Source organism: Cupressus sempervirens, chromosome 9 (genome assembly GCF_028749045.1).
Source record: "Cupressus sempervirens isolate cs-2001-9-10 chromosome 9, ASM2874904v1, whole genome shotgun sequence".
Classification (NCBI taxonomy): Eukaryota; Viridiplantae; Streptophyta; class Pinopsida; order Cupressales; family Cupressaceae; genus Cupressus; species Cupressus sempervirens.
This window is the reverse complement of record NC_143126.1, coordinates 52,105,314-52,123,094: the sequence shown is the minus strand read 5'-3', so window position 1 is coordinate 52,123,094 and position 17,781 is coordinate 52,105,314. Positions and strand designations below refer to the sequence as shown.

Genomic DNA, 17,781 nt, shown 5'->3' with positions numbered 1-17,781 from the left:
CAGACGCATGAGTTCCATGATGTATGTTTTATTTAGCTATTTGACTCCAAGTTTATTCTGCAAGCGACAAATCAGTTTACTATCTCTATATGGCACATGAGAGCCTTCATTAAAGCAAAGCCCATCTACACCAATCTATAAGCCATGACTTCCTTCTCTCCTCACATGCTTGCCACTATCCTCTATTTATGTTGTTTGCTCGTGTCTTTTTTGCATGGCATGAAATTCTTTTTTTGATAACTCGAGGCTTCCTCTATGAAATGGTCTTTGTCTTTAGCATGGAACTCCCCTGCTCATGGCCTCCTTGCCTGCATGGGCTTTGTTCCTCTTTGATTGCATTGAAAGTTTCTTTTGTTCTTCTTTGATTGTTCCTTAGCTTCCACTTGGAAGCATTTAGAGATTTCTCAATGTCATCAAGATTATCTTTTGAATCCTTTAAAAGCTTTGCTTTTACTTTATCGGCAAGTTCCTGGTAGATGTCTGCACTCTCTAAAAGATATACTTTGGCTTTATCTTTACCATTTAACTTCACACCATTCAAACTATAAAAAATTCCTTATTTTTGAGATCAATCCATGTTTATGACCTAAATCCAAAACCTCAGCTTCAAAACAAATTCCCTCCAGAGGTAATGTCTACTAGGCCTCCAAAACCAAAACCATTTAATTTCACTCTCACCTGAGTTATAAAAATTAGAAGTGTTTATGAGCAAGCTAAAGAATGTGTCAACTTCCATAGCCACTGGCTCATCAATCTTGCCTGCAGTGCCACATGTGTATCCCCAACTTCACCATCCAGTTCAGTTTTAGGTACAAGTGTTGCTACACTATCAACCACAATAGCATCAACTGATCCACTCTGTATAAAAGTATCTACCACAAAAAGAGCCTACTCAGCACAATCATGCTGAGCAAGGAAGAGGTTTTTTGTGTCAACACCTATACCTTCTGCCAGTGATGGGTTAACAAAATATTCTGAATCAACAAAAAACATAGTAGTCTCCATTATTTTGGGCTTGTGTTACTACATGAAGAGAAAGGGTTGACAATGTTATATTTATATTTTGAGATTTACAATGACTTAAAATATTATAACATTCCCCTTCTAAAAATATCCTTAATGCCCTCGAGCTCTATCCATTTGATGCAAATTAGTTGGGCCCCAAAGGGGGCCGACTAAAAAAATTTTGTTTCCAAATAACTGAACCATCAAACTAACCAACTAATCATTTGATATTAATTAGAATCAAATTTGATCACTGACTGGTCGTTAAAATCTTAATTTATCACTTTTTTCCAACTGTCAAATTTGGTGTCAGGTGGTCTTTTGACTGGCCTTAAAAATTGACTAGAAAACCTGATCAAGCTCTAAAAACTAGCACCCTAACTCTTTGTTCCACATACTTTTACCATGTCGAATCTAATCTATGAAAAATTCGGGGTCAAAATATATTCACTGTTAAAGTTTCCTTCTCAGAATCACCTGTAGATAAACATGTCAGAAAGCAATAAACTCGGTTCAGATTTAGCTTTGCAAACTGGGGAAATGGACACTTGGGGAAATGAAACTTGGGGCATTGGTTCTTTGTCATGAGGAGAGTATGAATCTATGATTTGGGCTCATGAAAAACAATTGGGCACAAATGGCAAGCTGTCAAAGTAGGCTACTCAAATTTTGCAAACTAGAAACACTAACAGAAAACATTTTTTGCAAATGGAATTGACTTGGAAAAATGTGCAAATAGATTAATCATGACTTAAAAAATGAAACACTTGGAACATTTTTAGAGGACAACATATGGGTACATTCCATTTGACTTGACCTATCATGGATCAAGAGATATGATATCATGAATAGGAGTACTGATCAATCTGCACTTTATGAAACTAGTAAAAGGATAGAAATTGCATTTGGAATTGTGTTTGAAAACTGATCAAACGGATTTTTCATAAGCCAAAACTTGAAACATAACAAGTCTCCAATGTCTATAATGAAATGCAAAAGAAAAATTCTTATTTGGGTCAACTAGTCAAAAGTTATAACACATCAAACAGGGCTTCCTAGTATTATGTGCAATGTGTATCAACATGAAAACAATAACTAACCAACTTTGGGGGGTTCAAAACCTAGTCAAACAGACTTGACAACTCAAAATTTGAAACATAGGTTCTCTAGTATGGATACTATACACTCCCAAAGTGATGAATAACAAAAATTTTCTAGGTGCGAGATATTAAATCACAAACACAACCTCCTATTGCTGTTTGACACTTGGGTAAAATGGAGATTTGAAATTTTCTCAAAATGAGACTTCATAGAATGGCTTAGAATGGTGATTTAACTTCATGGAATAGGTAGATGCACTAAATGAAAGGTGTTAGAAGCATCGAACACCTCTTGGGGTTCAAAAGTATAGCTGGGTACATAGGCATCAAAAAGAATTTATAGGGCTCAAATTATCAGTGGTACTCAAAATTGACCATGCAATTTTTAGTCCCAACAATGGCTCTATCTAGAGATGCAATCCCCTTGTGGGCATGGAAAGATTTAAAATCTCTAGTAGAAACAGACCATTCCCAAAAACTTATCTCGAATAGCTTTATTGAAAATAGGAAACAACTACAACTACTATGTGCAGGCAATGACCTCGGGCCACCAAACTTTAGCAAAATTGTTTACCTCTGTCATATACTTTATTTCCATTCCTTTCCTCAAGAGGTAAACTAGAATTACCACTTATATCAATTTCACCAATTAGATACACATCATGAAACAAAACACTTGACAAAACAAAATCATCACCCTTACCTCCATAGTGCATGCAAAAAATTGGCATAATTTTAACCTCTTGCTCACTATGAAAAAGAACATCAACATGCTCATGAATCTCGACATCAAACTGAAACTGATCTTTACCAACTGATTCATGCATGTTGTCTACCAAAAACACAAAGTTCTCATATTCAAATTCATGGAAAGAGTTATATATATCATGAATTTTCAACTCACCTTGACTTTGCATTTCCTCAATTGTTGCTAGTTGAATCTCAAATGAGCAATTAGATTCATATTCACAACATCATCATCAAAATCTAACATCATTTCATAACCTTCTAATGTATCTTCAAAATTTAAGTGTTGATTAGTTGTTACCTCATTTGAATCATCATGAAATTTACTATGAACTGTTGGTTTCTCTTCAAAGACAATTCCATTGAACACTTCATCTTCACACTCACAAAATGTAGCATCATTAGAAGATTCAATGTCACAAATGAAAGAACAATATTCTGATCTATTATAGTGGTATGATGGTGTATCACCATTTGCATCTAGCTCAACTGAACCTGAAACTTCGATGTCTTCTTCAAACAATGGGTTAATGAATCCATGCAGTTATCCTTTTTAAACACTAGGACAAAACATGGATTGCTCATCCTCACAAGCATCATCATATAAAGCGTTATAATATACTTTAAATTCACTACCCATTTTACTGTCATGGAAAATTTCAGCATATGAAGAAAAGTTAGAACTATTTGAAGACTCCCTTTCTATTTCTTCTACCAAACATATAGTGTGCATAATTACATCATCTTCATCAGCTTGTTTAGGATAACTATTACGAATAGACCTTAAATCATTCCTAAACCCCTCACTACATGCTGGAATTTGACTATGTAATGTAAAATCACTTGACAACCCTTTACTAAAGTCTTCAAAATCATTAACATTAACTAGATTCAACATTTCTTTATCTTCATACCTTGAGGACATATCACTCTTAAATTCTTCATTGGATAACTGATTTGTATAACCCAAAAACTCAGATGCACTTTCCTTTTTAGATTCAGAAAAAAAAGTCATACCTTCACCTTTAGATGAATGTTTACTGCCATAATTGCTTTCTTCATCCCAATCAACATCAAACTCATATGAAGGTGAACATATTGCATCATTTTCCTCACTATAATTCGAGTAACCACTCTCATCATCTCCTTCATATGATGCTTCTTGATTATACATCAGATCAAAAACTTCATTGTCATCACTTGGAAGATGACTTTCAGCTTTTTGGTACCCACATTGAGATGCATATCTTTCCTCTTCAACCTTTATATTATTCTCAACATAATTAAATCTCTCAATAAGACAATTCATTTCTTGCCTATCTTCCTGATAAAGAAAATAAAGCTCGCCATCTATTGCTGCAACATTAGAAATATATGCACTTTGTTCTTCTAATTGTGGTGGAGCTGAATGTGACTTACATTATTCTTCTTGTGTTATCTCTCCATGACATGTCAGATCAGCAACATTAAACTCATGATTAGAGAGATAACTTTCAGCCTCTTCACTTGCACAAGATTGAGATCTAGGTGGAGCAACTTCAAAATTTGAAATGCCAGTTACATCATCATACATGTAATTATCATGAGAAGAACTTGCTATTGTAACTAATATTTGATCCGTAAAATCAACACAATGCTGAACCTTATCAAAGTCTAAAATACTATTCACTAATATAGCATCATGAACATGTGTGTTTCTATTTTCAACTGGACTAACCTTCCCTATACACACATTCTAATGTAAATTCTTAATCTGATTAAAACCTACAGCAGGGGTATTGACATTCTGCTTTGAAATTGAAACATCAACACTATGTTCCACTTTTCTTTCATGACCGTTATATTGGCATTCATTCAAGGAAAAATGACCTCTAATTAGTCCATATTTCAAATTATTTTCAACATCCCTAGTGGTCACAAAAGCCTTATATTAAGTCTGTGGTTCTTTATACCTTAGTAGATAATTCATTTTATTGTCAAATGCATCAAAGTAAATAGCTAAACACATTTGATCATCAGCTCTATAACTTTCAGGGATATCATTCAAAAATCTAGCAAATCTGATATTGAATTGAGGCAAAAGTTCACCATCCTCAATGTGAAGCCTGAAAAACTTATCATAAGAATCAGACATGTGTACCTGTTCTCCAAATTTCTCCATGAAGGCGGAATGCAACTCACTCCAAGATGAAATGAAACACACTAGTAGAAAAAAAAACCAGTCTCTAGCATCACGTTCTAAGGTCTAAACAAATAGCTTCATATGCACATCCTCATGAGCAATCTCATAGTCACCCATTAAATCAATAAACAACTCAACATGATGACCGACTGAAACAAGATGGTTCCCACTAAACTTAGGCAAACCTTTTCTAACATCTTTAGGAATGACATTTGGAAAACCATGAATACCATTAAAACCTAATGGCATATACTGCTTGGTAGAAATGGATCTAGAAACTTCACTAATTGGTTGCATCTTAGGTGAAATGAATCTTGACATCCTTTAAACTTAAAGCTCAATCACCAAGATTATTTTTAGTATTCATTAATTGTAGCAGATCTATACCCTTCTACCAATCTCAACTTCAAACACACTTCACAAACTTAAATACAACTAACTGAAACTTGATCTAATGAAGTGTATAAAATCTTAAAACTATTCTCCTCTTCTTAGTGTTGATACTTCACTTGATGGAGAACACATATGTAAAACTTTCTTTCTTTCATGACAAGAAAAACATCATGAAAATGAAATACCTCAAGTGTTGTTGCATGAAACCACTGATCTGATGATTGGCCTGGTGTTGATCTGAATTCCTCACACCACTGAACATATCATTTGTAGAGTCGCCATCTCCGTGAGGAGAAATTAAATGAAATCACAACTATGGTTCATTTTTTATCATTTCAAAAATTACGACAATAGATCAAACAACACTTTAAAACTTATTAGTCAAGAACGTATATATATCTTTCTTCTTGTTCAAAATTTTGACACAACTTTTACATCTACCTATTTCAATTGAAAACTCTTGAAAACATTTATACATAACCGATCTACACTAGTTCAGAGATCCTTTAGACAGTCGCCACTCACAACTGTGAGAAAGATTTAAAACATAATTCATAACACTATAGATCTGAACTAAATTATCACTTTGTAGAATTTTCAAAACTTCAAAACACTTAGAAGAGAGAAACCACCATGAGACAATTTTGACTCTGAACTTACAATAGTAACTCACACCAAATTGAACTGACTGAAGACATACTCATTTCTCAACACGATTTGCATCCAATTTAGGAACTACTATTGTAAGAGAATAAAGCTCATTAGGGAACATGAAAATATAGTAAGGAAATGGACATAACACATCAACTTACTACTGTATGAAGCTTCTCCATGTTGTTCCTTCTATTGTGTTGAATATTTTTAAATTCTCAATGTTTGTCTATCATTAATGTCAACACAACTCCCTAGTAGAGTCACCACTTTGTTTGTAACTCAGATGGGAAAAACCCAACTAAAAATAGGACTGAAATATTCAACTTACACTAAAGATTCGTGTCCTTTTAATAATGAATTACTTCACAGATTCCCTAGCAGAGTCGCCATTTTTTTGGTGTTTGAAAATGTTGGAGTGTCTTCAACTATCCCAATGAGAACATGACATATCTAGGGGTAGCTTACTCCCATTTTCAACATGCCATTTTAGACATCGGGCCAACTATAAGGCTTGACCCTTCTTCTACTTCAGGTTCTGCAAGACCTAGGCAGGTAGACCTCAGATTCAATTGATATCGTACTAGTGCAAAACATATCCCTGAATCTATTTACTATAGATGAAAACCCCTTATATCTCCTAATAACTCATGAAATGACACAGATCTATAGTAGTTGAATGCAAATCTATGAATCTTATAAGCTGAGTGAGGGTTAAACTGTTCTAGCTCTTCAACATAAAATTGTAAAGATGATTTGAATTTGATTTGATTTTATGTGGGTGGGGAAAGAGGATAAAAACCAAGTTTGAACAAAAAACTTACGATCCTATGATAGATCAGTGCCTCATCCATTGGGCAATTCATGAATCTCCCTCATGCACTTTGGATATCTAGTAAACAATTCGCATGCCAAGACTCCAAATCTATCCATTTACCTTGTAAATTGGATATCAATGTTCAATTTAAATCTCATTCTTACCTAATATCCTCCTCAATAAACCTACAACCTTGTTGAATATCTAAAGCATTTACATAATTCATTGAATTACAAGCAACAATGAAGCAGCATATAGCCTTAAGGGCCTACAACTACGATCTAGGGTCTCTATCAAAGACCATAAAACATCACAGCTCAACTGAGAAAGGAGACAAGATTATTACTAAAACTAAACACTTGTTTTTCCTTGTATTGATTTCATTGAAATAATACATAAACATGCATGACATTAACTCACAAAGAACCTAATAAACCAGACTATTCAATGAACAAATGTTGTCATACAAGAGAGAAAATGGTGGGAATATGAAGTTGATGGGATGGGAAGGGGGTATCATAGCCAAAGAAAAACTTCATGGTCTAGAACCAGCACATCTCAGGTCTTCCATTCATAATTCATCAATTCTAGGGCCAATTCTACTAACTATCTTTATACTAGAGAAACTTTCCAATATTTTCCATCCCTTACAAAAGAGAAGAAAAAAGCATAAATAGAAAGGAAGCAATTCCCAAATTCATTATGCAACTAACATGTTTCCCTTCAAAATTCCTTCCCAAGAAGCTAAAAAGAATCCTTCTACCCTCTCTCCTTAACTACTAGGATCAAACCCTTTTATTTTACCTCTCAAGTGCATCAAATATCTCAGAAATTTGATGATGAGAGAATGCAATTGATTTTTGATGTTAAAATGAACACAGGGTATAAAAAAAAATCAGTTGAAAATAACCTCCAAAATGCAAGAAATCTGCTTATAGTTGATTTTCTCCACATTCATATCCCAAAAGGTCTTCAAATCTGCCCTCTAACAAATTCTGGTTTTGAATGATCAAATCTACCTGTTTGACTGCCAATAACCTAGGAAACACAAATTGACCTATAACCCGAACTAGAGAATACCTGTGCACAAATTGACTTCATATTTGGAAAATTTAGATTTTCCCAGTTTAGATGGTATATTGGAGTATCCATTTTCCATGAAAATAGCCCCTATTATGGTCGTCTAAAGTTTAGGTCTCTGTCTGCGGGTTTCAAAACAATTTTTGCATAAAATTTTAATCTTTTCCAAAGTTTTTACTATATTATAATCTACATTATTATTTAAAACCTGACTACACGTGATTCTAGGGAATATATTCAAAAATATCATTTTAATAAAAAAAATATTTTTTGCTGTTATCTTCCATTTCGGGTCAACTCTATTTGATCGAGTTGCCAAGTGTCATCAAATGATTGTCTCATTTTTGCTTCATCATCAGTCCCTACCAACAAGGTGCCACATCAAGAACCTCTGCCACATGTCACCATGAGATTTTTCCACATCGCCACCATGTTAGCGACACGTGTCATCCTCTCGCTATGTCACCATGTTATCTTTCAGGCAACTTTCTTTTAGCAATATACTAAGAACCCTCAGATCTGCCATGTGGCATGATCTAACGCATCACAAGATCTACTCCCCACATCATCCTACCTCAAAATCTATGCCATGTGGCACCTTGTGATTGGCTTGAAACACTGCATCATCTATGATCATCACAGACTCATCTATTGGCTGCCACTTGGGGCTTCCCAATTGGTTGGCTACATTGGAAGCGGGACCCATGTGCTCACTTGACTTTTGCCAGATTTCTAATTTTTTTTGACGACTTGCTATGTTGCTAGCCAAAATTTCTTGAATTTTTTGGCTAGCGAGGTAGCGACTAGCTAGATTTTTTGACCTTTTTAGCTACCTACAACTTGCTGACATCATCTTACTTTGAGCTGCGTGTTCTTTCAAAATTCAATCTTCAATCCAACTAGCCATCCACGGTGGGCCCACCATGCAATCACTTGGCTTACAAAAGCCCACGTGTTTTAGACATAGTATCTCCTGGGTGCATTTGAATATAAACACAATAAAACTTGTAGTGCCCCCAATGTGGGATAAATGCACTCCACATATTCTGCATTTTTGGTGCTTGCATTTTTTGAATACTATCATATTTAACCACTTGGAAATTATCATTGCATATCAACATCTTCAGTGATGAATATTTCTCCTTTGTATAGGGAACTCTGCTCAATGCACTTGCCTCACATGATTCTCCTACAACCATGCCTTGTTCTTTTCATTTACCGCTCTGCTCTTGATGTGGTCTCTACTTTAAAAGTAGTAGTAGCATTTCAATGTGTCCTCTGTGTCAATTTCGGATTTCAAGTTAAGAAATAGGATATTAAACTAGCAGGGGCATTGTGGCATAGGATCAGTTGAGAAAAGATTATAGGACTTAATTGGGAAGACGTGTTTTGTATATCTCTATTGACTTCAACCACAGGAGTATACCAATTACAAGGAAAATCGCACCAAGAAGTGTGAGAGCCAAGTGCTAATAGCCAATCCCCTTTTTGCTTCTAAAATGTCTCCTAGCTGCTCACTTTAAAAACACAGACATCTCATAATCATGTGAATCAGAGGCATGAGTTCCATGACGTATGTTTTATTCAACTGTTTGACTCCAAGTTTATTTAGCAAGAGACGAATCAATTTACTATCTTTATATGGCACATGAGAGCCTTCATTAAAGCAAAGCCCATATGCACCTATCTATAAGCCATGGCTTCCTTCTTTCCTCACGTGCCAAAACATGAGGCCCCTTCATCTTGCCTCTATCCTCTATTTATGGTGTTTTCTCGTGTCTTTTCTACATGGTGTGGAATTCTTGTTTCGATAACTTGAGGCTTCCTCTATGAAATGGTCTTTGTCTCTAGCATGGAACTCCCCTGCTCATGGCCTCCTTTCTTGCGTGGGCTTTGTTCCTCTTTGACGGCATTGAAAGTGGCTTCTATTCTTCTTCGCTTATTCCTTAGCTTCCTCTTGGAAGCATTTAGAGATTTCTCAATGTCATCAAGATTATCTTTCGACTCCTCTAAAAAAATTTCTTTTACTTTATCAGCAAGTTCCTGGCAGATGTTCGCACTCTCTAAAAGATATACTTTCACTTTATCTTTATCATTTAACTTCACACCATTCAAACTAGAAAAAAATCCCTATTTTTGAGATCAATCCATGTTTATGACCTAAATCCAAAACCTCAGCTTCAAAAGAAATTCCCTCCAGAGGTAGTTTCTACTGGGCCTCCAAAATGAAATCCATTTAATTTCACTCTCACCTGACTTATAAAAATGAGAAGTGTTTATGAGCAAGCTAAAGCATGCGTCAACTTCCATAGGCATTAGCTAATCAATCTTCCCTGCAGTGCCACATGTGTATCCCCAACTTCACCATCCAGTTCAGTTTTAAGTACAAGTGTTGCTACACTATCAACCACAATAGCATCAATTGATCCACACTGTATAAAAGTATCTACCAAATAGAGAGCCTACTCACCATAATTAGGCTGAGCAAGCAGTAGGTTTTTTGTGTCAACACCTATAGCTTCTACTAGTGATTGTTCAAGAGAATGTTCTACATCAACAAAAAACACAGCAGCCTTCATTCTTTTAGGCTTGTGTTACTGCATAAAGAGAAAGGCTTGAAAATTTTATATGTATATTTTGAGATTTACAATGACTTAAAATATTATAACATTCCCCTTTAAAAAATATCCTTAATGCCCTCGAGCTCTATCATTTTGATGCAGATTAGTCGGGCCCCAAAGGAGTCCAACTAAAAAAATTTCATTTTCAAACAACTAAACCATCAAACTAGCCCACTGATCATTTGATATTGATTAGAATCAAATTTGATCACTAACTGATTGTTAAAAGCTCAATTTATCACTTTTTGCCAACTGTCAAATTTGATGCTAGGAGGTCTTTTGACTCGCCTTAAAAACATACTAGAATACCTGATCGAGCTCTAAAAACTAGCACGCTAACTCTCTTTTCCACATACTTTTGCCATGTCGAATCTCATCTCATGATGAATTTGGGGTCAAAAGATATTCGCTGTTAAAGTTGCCTTCGCAGAATCACCTACAGATAAACATGTCAGAAAGCAATAAACTGGGTTCGGATTTAGCTTTGAAAACTAGGCAAATGGACACTTGGGAAAATGAAACTTGGGGTGTTGGTTCTTTGTCATGAGGAAAGTATGAATTTGCGATTTGGGCGCATGATGAATAATTGGGCGCAAATGGCGAGTGTTCAAAGTAGGCTACTCAAAATTTTCAAACTAGAAACACTGATAGAAAACATTTTTTGCAAATGGAATTGACTTAGAAAAATGTGCAAATGGATTCGTCATGACTTAAAAAATGACACACTTGGAGCAGTTTTAGAGAACAACATAGGGGTACATTCCATTTGACTTGACCTATAATGGATTGAGAGATATGACATCACAAACAGGAGTACCGATCAATATGCACTTTGTGACACCAGTAAAAAGGTAGAAATTGCATTTGGAATTGCGTTCAAAAATTGATCAAATGGATTCGTCATAAGCTAAAACTTGAAACATAACAAGTCTCTGACGTCTATAATGCAATGCAAAAGAAAAATTCTTATTTGGATGAACTAGTCAAAAGTTATAACATGTCAAATGGGGCTTACCAGAATTATGTGCAATGTGTATTAGCATGAAAATAGTAATTGACCAACTTTGAGGGGTTCAAAACCTAGTCAAACAGACTCAAAACAACTCGAAATCTGAAACATAGGTTCTCGGGTATGGACACTATACACTCTCAAAGTGAAGAATTACAAAATATTTTTGGATGCGAGATATTCAATCACAAACACAACCTCTTGTTACTGTTTGACACTTCGGGTAAAATGCAGATTTGAAATTTGCTCAAAACGAGACTTCATAGAATGGCTCAAAATGGTGATTTAACTTCATGGAACAAGTAGACACACCAAATGGAAGGTGTTAGAAACATTGAACACTTCTTGGGGCTCAAAAGTATAGCCTGGTACATAGGCATCAAAAAGCATTTATAGGACTCAAATTCTCAATGGTACTCAAAATTGACCATACAATTTTTACTCCCAACACAACCAATGATTATAGAGCTCATTTAGCTTATCCATTAACTAGGATACAATTTTCTCTCATACGAGATTATGATATTTTCTAATATGATTGAATTACTTGGTCTTTTTATTTTTCAAAGCCATTGATCAATATTTCAGGAGTAATGTTTTACATGAACCCATAACTCATGATTATTTACTTGAGATTTATTACATTTAGGTGATGCTGATAAAGGTGTAATGCTAAGTTTTCTTGAAAGATTTCCAAAGTCAATTCTATTCTATTTCAAACACAGTTAACCAACTTCGTTATTCACAAAACCTTCAGCATAAGTTGTATCTCATGAACCATTCATTTAAGAGAGCTTTTAGTATATTTAATGACTGATGAATTTTTTTGTACACTGCAGATTATAATATTTTATTTGCATTCAAGTATAACTTATTAATTAATCTCATGAACTTAGATTTCATAAATAATGTTTAAAAAACTCATTTTTGAATAAATTAAACACAAATGACACACGATAATTGTTTTATTTCAAGGCTTTGCACTTAGCTGTTATGGCCCATGCTGTGCTAGCTCGCTGTTTGGTTGTGGTGGCACCGGACGCTATTAACTGTTTGTATGGTGCTCTTATTCGAAATCAAGACCCATCCCAACCTGCTTTATAAAAAATAATTATTATATCTAGACAATATTCACATAAGTGAGACAGTAGAACTTCTAAATTCTGGTCACATATTAAATTCCATCCCATCACAACTGTCAACTGGTTCACGCGCAAAATAGAGTTCAAAACGTATTATCAAATACGTTCAATGTATCTATATCCCAACAATCTTTGTCTTGACAAGTGGCTAATCTCGCAATATAACAAGAAGTTGCAATTGAATTTTTTTGTTCCACGTTCTGATAAGTAATTGTTTTGTTTCCATACAAAGTTTCCATACATCACCAACTTGCAAATTATTTTGTTTTGTTTTCTGTCTCCACTATCTACATATTGAAAAACAATATTCGGGCTACTGAAATATACAATGCTTTCAATTGATAACAAACACTCGTTAAAGAAGTCGCAACTCTAAGGAAACATGACCGTGGACATTCAAACCTAACATTTTAGATGGAGGATTCATGTGACGATTAGTTGAATGTAGGTGAGGATTCATGTGACTATTTGTTGAATACAGGTGAGGATTCAAACCTAACATTCCCTTTCAAAGTTCTCTCATATTTTTCCAACGAGTTGACTTCGTTACTCTGTCGAAGCTTCATAATGAACGGTACACGTTCAAAGGTATTTTTAAAACTTTCATTTTGTTTGTGTTGAAGGTATTATTGTTTATGTTTGATTGGAATGGTAATAGTGTAGTATGGTGTTGGTGTCGATTAGAATAATTTATATAGTAGATTTGAATATTCAGTATATATGGATTTTTTTTTTTCATTTTTTTTAATTGAATAAAAGAATTGTTGCATCTTTCATATATAAATTCTAATTTAATCTAAATGATGATCATTACATTATTGAAGTGATAATAGCATGAAGATTATAAAGTTTGTCAAATTTATTCTTGATTATAATTTTGGATTACAACGAAGATAAAATTTGTATCTATTCTTGTTGTAATGGTTTTGGTATTTTGTATAAATATATATTCTTTTTATGTGTGAAACCAATAAGTTTTTATATGTGGTTTGTCTAAATATGTCACCTCAAAAGATATTAGTTAATCTAGGTTAAAAAAAATGATGTTAATTCTAAAATTTCACAACTACAATAGATAACTTCTTGAGAAATCTTCAGGCTTCTTTTTGTGAGCATCACCTAAATCCAATGCTTGTGCTAAATGTTCTATTCATTCTCATGAGAGATGGGTTGCACTAAGGCACTACTCATGAAACATGGATCAATAATTTCACTCAAAAACTAAATAGTTACACCTTGATGAAAATATCATAATTTTGCCTGTAGAATATTTCCTAATTATAGAAAAGAAAACCTATTTTGAAGAAAAAATCATTGATGACTACCTTATCACTGTGGGATGCAAAGGTTTTTATGAATTGGAACTATATCATTCTTCCTCCTCTTGGAGCTTTTACCTTTGCCTCCTAGTAGAAAACCAATAGAAATGAAGTCTATTGGTGTGCATCTCATACCCCCTACCACAATTGAATTTTGGTAGAGCATCATGCGGTATCCTAGGAGTGTTAGGTGCAAGATTCACAAGCAAGGATTGTAATGGCATCCTATTTCAGGGTTCCTTGTTTCCTCTTAACCACATGAAAAATAATATGGTATAATAATTTTCCTTGTTATATGGTCTTCAGGTAGTTTTATCACATGGCATAGTGAAGTTAGTGATTGAAGAGAATTCAAAAGTTGTCTTTCAAGAAACAAAGACCAAGAAATCCCCAAAGAAAAGACTTTGTTACATTTTGATGTAGGTATGGAGGATTTTATAAAAAATTGAAATGACATTTATTATTCATACATATAGTAAGGGCAATTTGTTGGTTGATATTTTTGCCAAATTTCCATGTGATGGAAATAAATTAGTAGTTAATGAGACATCACCAAACTTGGAGGAATTTCAAATCATCAAAGACACATTGGCCAAAGATCATGTTAATTCTCATAAGTTAGTGTGGATTGTTATGTTCCTCTTGCTATTTCTATTTTGTAGTGCCGCATCTTTTTTTTAACTTTAGCAAATAATGTTGGGGGAAGATTGGGCTGAAGGTTGGACCATGAACACCAAAAGAGGATGAGGAACTTATCCAATACGTAAAGATGCATGGTCATTCTTGTAGATCATCTAGTGTGTCTAGATCTAATGGTATACCTTAATCGTCTGTGATCTATATGCCAATTAGATGATGTCTCTACTTTAGCAACCACTTTCTGCAATCAACAACAATGTAAAAATAACTCATAGGATCAATGGCTTACATTGCCTTCAACTTGGACCTCACTTCGTAGTCACCTTCTGCTCTTTGGCTCTTGGCTACACATATCCAACTATGGATCAAACTACCATTGGTCCTCCAAAATATTCATGCTTAATTGGCAATGAGTAGGACAATTACCTAGTTTTTTCCTCTATTATTTTCTTTAGCATTTTTCTAGTTATGTTATTTTTTATTCTCTTTAGCCTTTTGCTTATATGTAAACCCTTATTTTATTTTAATATATATAGAAAATATCCTTTTGTTTAAAATTAAAAAAATTATTTTAAAACCCTATAATCTTTGATTAAAACCAATAGCAACTATTTTTAAAACTTACGTAAAAACATCCAAAGATATAAAATGTCTAAAAAAATTCAATTGAAAACCTAAAAATATAAATTTCTCTAAACTCTCCAAGTATTTTGACATGCTTAAACCTTCAATTGAAGCCCTCAATATGCCTAGTCATATTCTTGACTTAATTACAAGGGGGATATGTTTTATAAAAATTGCAAATCTTTAGGTAAGAGCCTACAATACAACGGTAAATTGTGAGCCTCTTATTGAAGAGGTCTCGGGTTCAAATCTACCCATGCTTAATAAAATAATAATTAATAACAATACATAATCATTAATCTTGGCTTTTTCCTCTTACCAATAAAAAAATAAAAAAATAAAAATTTAGAAATCAATGTTTTGAATTCTTAAATTCTTACGTACAATAAAGTATAATTTATGTTGTTTGAGAGTGGATTAGAGACCAACATATTTATAATTAGAGCTATATATTTTTCACCAACAAGCATAAAGGAATAGATTATGGATATTCTCTTGTTTTTGAGTCATGGTGTCTCTATATCTGGGCAAATTATTATTAACTTACTATACATCATAAATATGGTTAAATGTTTTTAGCTTTCCCTACAAATTTGTAAAGAATTGGATTATCAAGTAAGTGAGCTTAACTTACTTCTTGTTGAGGATCATTACATATGAGAAGCCATGTACATTATTAGTATTAAAAGTGCTAATAAATCTATACCTTTTTCACAATTATCACTATTTTTTATGCTAAAAAGTAGAAAACATCGGGGCTAACCTAGAGAAAATAATATTGTAAAATATCTAGAAGTTAGAAAAAACACAGACTTAGACAACCCACTTTCTATGTATCACATAATCTATACCTAATCCTAACCATAATTCTAAACATATAAAAAGTACCAGTAAAGATGTATAGTCCAAATAAGCACCATAAATAGAGCCCTCCTGGCTAAGTGCATAAGCTAAAAATATAAAAAAATATAAAATAGAAATATCTGGAGATAACTCTATTTATCCTTCTCCTTCCCCTCTAAATTTTGCAAAAACACTTGGAGCCAATAATCTAAAAGAAATCTATACAGATAGCTAGTACTATCTACCCCTACCATAGTAGCAAGCAACTATCAAAAATTAGTAATGGTCGAGTGATAGTATATTGAATGTGTATAAGAAATCATTATTTCCAGCTAACATAGTTGATTTATTAGGATATGGAAAGCATGTTGAAGATAAGACTAATGAGTTGGATAATTTAATTTAAGGAAAGGATTAGGTAAGATACCTAATGAATGAATTTGATGAGATGTTTTTGGAAAAGAGATGGATATGAACAGATACAAATAATATATTGAATTAGGTCATAAACTCTAAGATCTATGGTGATCATAGAAAATGGCAAAGGACCCGAAGCACTTATTTAAGGAGATACAAAGAGGAAATTTAGTATGAGAAAAAAGGAGATATACAAAGAATAGAATAGAGAAGAGAAGTTGTGTGTGTTTCTAGTGAAATGGAGAAAGGTTTTTGATGTTATTAAGTGAATTTGAATAGAAGGCTTAAGTTTGTTGTGAAGAGAAGGATGATTCTTTGAATAGTTATCAAGAAAATCAAAAATAGAGGTAACAAGGAAAGCTTATCAGTGAATCAACACATGAATTAAACTATGATCTAAACTGCAAAGTGAGTTCTAATCTTATAGGTCAAACCCTACAATTTTCCTTCTAATCATTGTAAACAGTTTGTATTGAAGTCCTTTTAATCAAAGGTTGACCTAACAGTAATTGAAGGACTTAACCATCTATGTAATTCCTTTAGCAAGGTGGCATTCTAATGGAATGCTCTAAATTCCTTTGAAAAGGCACTCCTAATAGGATGATAAAATCCTCTAACCAAATCACATTTAACAGTGTTTATTGTAAAATTTCACAAGGTTGACTCCTAATAGGGCTCACTTCAAAAGAGTAGAAAAGTGATGAGAAGTGCTAGCGGTTTTTCCCAAATTGGGTTTCCATGTGAAATCCTAGCATCAAACATGTGTTGAATGATTTATGGTGTTTTATATTTCAAATGTTTACATTTAGCAAGTTTCTTATATTAGGATAGTGAACTACTAGTAATGTTGTTTATCAGTTTATAGTAGAGACCAAGTTACAATAGTATAATGTTGAACATAATATGTTTAAGTGTTTGAATGTTGTTTATAAGTTTATAGTAGAAATCGAGTTACAACAGGATAATCTTGAACATAATATGCTTAATTGTTTGATTGTTCAAATGGCACTTATGGACCTTGAGTAACTGATTCAACCCCCCATCCTTTAGTTATTCTAAATAATTTAACAATTTATCACAATTGCCGAATCATGTTAACTCTACTTCTTCCTCAAGCTTCATCTAAAGACTATTTACCATATTTCTAAGGGTACAAATATCATTATTGACCCAACTATCCATAACAAGAGAA

At 33.6% G+C, this 17,781-nt stretch overlaps 1 pseudogene; it reads right to left on the bottom strand.

Annotated features, from left to right (window-relative positions):
• Positions 1-253: 253 nt before the first annotated feature.
• On the bottom strand, positions 254-4,161 carry LOC149537576 (DNA repair protein recA homolog 3, mitochondrial-like; annotated as a pseudogene).
• Between the last annotated feature and the right edge of the window lie 13,620 nt (positions 4,162-17,781).